Raw genomic sequence first — 6,271 nt, forward strand, 5'->3', positions numbered from 1 at the left:
ATCATCCCTGCTAACTACCGGAAGCAGATTAAGTCGTTCCACAACCGATGTCCGGCCCATATTAACTCTGATGTGCCCAGCAGTTGGAGGAGGATCGCCAGAAGCTTCTGGAAGATTTTAAGGACGTCTTGGTGGACTTGACCCTTTCAGATAAGGTCGAAAATCCCGATTTATTGTGAAGATCTTCACTATAACGTTGAACGAACATACTGAATGTTGCACACATGTGATGCGGACAAAATGAAAAAAGAAAAAGACAAAAATTATGTCTGGTGTGGGTCTCGAACCCACGACCTTGAGTGTGTGAGACTCACGCTCTACCACTGAGCTAACCAGACAATAGAAAATTCGTCTGTTTCTTCAATATGAATTAATGAAAATCTTTGCGAGGCAGCGTTATGAAAAGAGAGATGTCTTTGACGAAATTTACTTGTTTGGCTCCTTCTTCTGTTCCTCATTATCGAAAGTAAACATACTGAAGGATATATATATATATATATATATATATATATATATATATATATATATATATATATATATATATATATATATATATATATTTTTTTTTTTTTTTTTTCATACTATTCGCTATTTCCCGCGATAGCGAGGTAGCGTTAAGAACAGAGGACTGGGCCTTTGAGGGAATATCCTCACCTGGACCTCTTCTCTCTTCCTTCTTTTGGAAAATTAGAAAAAAAAAAAAAAAAACAAGAGGGGAGGATTTCCAGCCCCCCGCTCCCTCCCCTTTTAGTCGCCTTCTACGACACGCAGGGAATACGTGGGAAGTATTCTTTCTCCGCTATCCCCAGGGATGATATATTAAGCATATATATATATTAAGGGGATCAGCATCCACAGGAGTGCAAAATTTGTTACTAATTACCCAATATTCTCAGGGTTAGTAGAGAACATACAAGTGAATGTATCCTTATATATCATTCATATTTGTGCTATACTCTACTGTTTCATGAAGTTGGTTTCATGAAGACCTGTAGTTTGATTCTGTGAAGCATCATCCATAAGACAACAGGAAGTTGCTAACCTACTATGCAAAATTGTTGATTCTCATATTTAACATATACGTCATAGATTATGTGCTGTACTAAATCCACTAAATAGCTGTTTTATTTTGAGTTGAAAATTGTTTTGCATTTCTCATGAATTTTGTTGTCCATATTGATAATGATCGCTGTTTTGTTGTAGGGTGGATAATTCCTTGTGATTCACGGTGCTGTTTCTACAGGTATTGTATCATAACTGGTTACCGGGCCATTAATCAATATATTTAGTTCCCTTTCTAAGTAGTTACTGCACTCCACATGCAAGATTTATGTCACAATTAAAAAATATCACCTTCAAGGAGGTTGTATGAATGTCAGTGGATGAAAAGCAATATAGTCTCATTGATGAACTTCCTACCTCAAAAGAGTCTACTATTTCCCTGCTACTAACTGTATTGCAGCCTTGAAGATACAAGGTATGACCATGTGAATGGGTTTTCCTGGGATTGCATGATTAGATAAGAAATCTCACATCTAATAATAAGTGATATGACATGACAGGTAGTGGGTTAGTTCCTGTCACTCCATTGTAATGATCAGTTTGGAATGTCACTTAGCTGTTGTATCCACAGCTTACTCATCAAGAATAAGATAGCAGTTTTTAAAGGAGACATTCTAACACTTTCACAAAAGTGAACTGTATGGTTTTAATGTATTGTTACTGACATTGTTAAGCATAAACCTTACTGTGGTGAGACTGTATGAAGAGGAGTAATAATCCTGTGATAATGGTTGGAGCTACCATCATAGTTTGTTTATAGTGTTTGTAAGAGAGATGTGTGGAAATAAAAAGAGCGTGGTTGAGAGAGCAGAAGAGGGTGTTTTGAAATGGTTTGGGCACATGGAGAGAATGAGTGAGGAAAGATTGACCAAGAGGATATATGTGTCGGAGGTGGAGGGAACAAGGAGAAGTGGGAGACCAAATTGGAGGTGGAAAGATGGAGTGAAAAAGATTTTGTGTGATCGGGGCCTGAACATGCAGGAGGGTGAAAGGCGGGCAAGGAATAGAGTGAAATGGATCGATGTGGTATATATATATATATATATATATATATATATTTTTTTTTTTTTTTTTTTTTTTTTTTATACTTTGTCGCTGTCTCCCGCGTTTGCGAGGTAGCGCAAGGAAACAGACGAAAGAAATGGCCCAACCCCCCCCCCCCATACACATGTACATACACACGTCCACACACGCAAATATACATACCTACACAGCTTTCCATGGTTTACCCCAGACGCTTCACATGCCTTGCTTCAATCCACTGACAGCACGTCAACCCCTGTATACCACATGACTCCAATTCACTCTATTTCTTGCCCTCCTTTCACCCTCCTGCATGTTCAGGCCCCGATCACACAAAATCTTTTTCACTCCATCTTTCCACCTCCAATTTGGTCTCCCTCTTCTCCTCGTTCCCTCCACCTCCGACACATATATCCTCTTGGTCAATCTCTCCTCACTCATTCTCTCCATGTGCCCAAACCATTTCAAAACACCCTCTTCTGCTCTCTCAACCACGCTCTTTTTATTTCCACACATCTCTCTTACCCTTACGTTACTTACTCGATCAAACCACCTCACACCACACATTGTCCTCAAACATCTCATTTCCAGCACATCCATCCTCCTGCGCACATCTCTATCCATAGCCCACGCCTCGCAACCATACAACATTGTTGGAACCACTATTCCCTCAAACATACCCATTTTTGCTTTCCGAGATAATGTTCTCGACTTCCACACATTTTTCAAGGCTCCCAAAATTTTCGCCCCCTCCCCCACCCTATGATCCACTTCCGCTTCCATGGTTCCATCCGCTGACAGATCCACTCCCAGATATCTAAAACACTTCACTTCCTCCAGTTTTTCTCCATTCAAACTCACCTCCCAATTGACTTGACCCTCACCCCTACTGTACCTAATAACCTTGCTCTTATTCACATTTACTCTCAACTTTCTTCTTCCACACACTTTACCAAACTCAGTCACCAGCTTCTGCAGTTTCTCACATGAATCAGCCACCAGCGCTGTATCATCAGCGAACAACAACTGACTCACTTCCCAAGCTCTCTCATCCCCAACAGACTTCATACTTGCCCCTCTTTCCAGGACTCTTGCATTTACCTCCCTTACAACCCCATCCATAAACAAATTAAACAACCATGGAGACATCACACACCCCTGCCGCAAACCTACATTCACTGAGAACCAATCACTTTCCTCTCTTCCTACACGTACACATGCCTTACATCCTCGATAAAAACTTTTCACTGCTTCTAACAACTTGCCTCCCACACCATATATTCTTAATACCTTCCACAGAGCATCTCTATCAACTCTATCATATGCCTTGTATATATATATATATATATATATATATATATATATATATATATATATATATATATATACATTTTGGAAAGGATCACAATTTTGCACGTGATCAAGTATATTCTTGTGAGTTCACGGGGAAAATGAACACGATAAGTTCCCAAGTGCACTTTCGTGTAAAACTCACATCATCAGGGGAGACACAAGAGAGAAATATAACAGTCAGTTGATATTCAACGAAGAGACGTAACTAGGATGCCATATGGTAAACATGTGATTGTCCAAGACAGACAACAAGCGTATCATAAACTTATTATGTGGACAAGAAGGTGAATTGTTTACACATTTTATCAGCATTAAAGTTATCCAATTTGTATAGACCATCACTGATATTAAGACTATAATTCTTTGTGTATTCAGTAATAGAAGATTCAATTATATTTCTCGTGGTACTGGAGTTAGAGTTAATAACTGAGATGGCATTATTAACTCTAATTCCAGTACCACGAGAAATATCATTGAATCTTCTATTATTAAATACACAAAGCATTATAAACCTTGAGGAAGCAACATGGCGGTCAAAAATAAGCTGCAGGAATGAAGTTTATGAATGGAATATCAGTGAGACGATCCAAATGACGAATGAATGAGAGCGTAGTCAACATACAATATTTTTTTTTTTTTTTTTTTTTTATACTTTGTCGCTGTCTCCCGCGTTTGCGAGGTAGCGCAAGGAAACAGACGAAAGAAATGGCCCAACCCTCCCCATACACATGTACATACACACGTCCACACACGCAAATATACATACCTACACAGCTTTCCATGGTTTACCCCGGACGCTTCACATGCCTTGATTCAATCCACTGACAGCACGTCAACCCCTGTATACCACATCGCTCCAATTCACTCTATTCCTTGCCCTCCTTTCACCCTCCTGCATGTTCAGGCCCCGATCACACAAAATCCTCTTCACTCCATCTTTCCACCTCCAATTTGGTCTCCCTCTTCTCCTCGTTCCCTCCACCTCCGACACATATATCCTCTTGGTCAATCTTTCCTCACTCATTCTCTCCATGTGCCCAAACCATTTCAAAACACCCTCTTCTGCTCTCTCAACCACGCTCTTTTTATTTCCACACATCTCTCTCACCCTTACGTTACTTACTCGATCAAACCACCTCACACCACACATTGTCCTCAAACATCTCATTTCCAGCACATCCATCCTCCTGCGCACAACTCTATCCATAGCCCACGCCTCGCAACCATACAACATTGTTGGAACTACTATTCCTTCAAACATACCCATTTTTGCTTTCCGGGATAATGTTCTCGACTTCCACACATTTTTCAAGGCTCCCAAAATTTTCGCCCCCTCCCCCACCCTATGATCCACTTCCGCTTCCATGGTTCCATCCGCTGACAGATCCACTCCCAGATATCTAAAACACTTCACTTCCTCCAGTTTTTCTCCATTCAAACTCACCTCCCAATTGACTTGACCCTCAACCCTACTGTACCTAATAACCTTGCTCTTATTCACATTTACTCTTAACTTTCTTCTTCCACACACTTTACCAAACTCAGTCACCAGCTTCTGCAGTTTCTCACATGAATCAGCCACCAGCGCTGTATCATCAGCGAACAACAACTGACTCACTTCCCAAGCTCTCTCATCCCCAACAGACTTCATACTTGCCCCTCTTTCCAGGACTCTTGCATTTACCTCCCTTACAACCCCATCCATAAACAAATTAAACAACCATGGAGACATCACACACCCCTGCCGCAAACCTACATTCACTGAGAACCAATCACTTTCCTCTCTTCCTACACGTACACATGCCTTACATCCTCGATAAAAACTTTTCACTGCTTCTAACAACTTGCCTCCCACACCATATATTCTTAATACCTTCCACAGAGCATCTCTATCAACTCTATCATATGCCTTGTATATATATATATATATATATATATATATATATATATATATATATATATATATATATATATACATTTTGGAAAGGATCACAATTTTGCACGTGATCAAGTATATTCTTGTGAGTTCACGGGGAAAATGAACACGATAAGTTCCCAAGTGCACTTTCGTGTAAAACTCACATCATCAGGGGAGACACAAGAGAGAAATATAACAGTCAGTTGATATTCAACGAAGAGACGTAACTAGGATGCCATATGGTAAACATGTGATTGTCCAAGACAGACAACAAGCGTATCATAAACTTATTATGTGGACAAGAAGGTGAATTGTTTACACATTTTATCAGCATTAAAGTTATCCAATTTGTATAGACCATCACTGATATTAAGACTATAATTCTTTGTGTATTCAGTAATAGAAGATTCAATTATATTTCTCGTGGTACTGGAGTTAGAGTTAATAACTGAGATGGCATTATTAACTCTAATTCCAGTACCACGAGAAATATCATTGAATCTTCTATTATTAAATACACAAAGCATTATAAACCTTGAGGAAGCAACATGGCGGTCAAAAATAAGCTGCAGGAATGAAGTTTATGAATGGAATATCAGTGAGACGATCCAAATGACGAATGAATGAGAGCGTAGTCAACATACAATATTTTTTTTTTTTTTTTTTTTTATACTTTGTCGCTGTCTCCCGCGTTTGCGAGGTAGCGCAAGGAAACAGACGAAAGAAATGGCCCAACCCTCCCCATACACATGTACATACACACGTCCACACACGCAAATATACATACCTACACAGCTTTCCATGGTTTACCCCGGACGCTTCACATGCCTTGATTCAATCCACTGACAGCACGTCAACCCCTGTATACCACATCGCTCCAATTCACTCTATTCCTTGCCCTCCTTTCACCCTCCT

The 6,271-nt window shown here is 39.8% G+C and overlaps 1 non-coding gene across 1 annotated transcript; it reads right to left on the reverse strand.

The window, feature by feature from the left end:
* Positions 1–266: 266 nt before the first annotated feature.
* TRNAV-CAC (transfer RNA valine (anticodon CAC)) lies at positions 267–338 on the reverse strand. The gene has a single exon. It is a non-coding gene; the product is annotated as a tRNA-Val (tRNA).
* Between the last annotated feature and the right edge of the window lie 5,933 nt (positions 339–6,271).

Source organism: Panulirus ornatus, chromosome 43 (assembly GCF_036320965.1).
Source record: "Panulirus ornatus isolate Po-2019 chromosome 43, ASM3632096v1, whole genome shotgun sequence".
In the NCBI taxonomy this organism is placed as follows: Eukaryota; Metazoa; Arthropoda; class Malacostraca; order Decapoda; family Palinuridae; genus Panulirus; species Panulirus ornatus.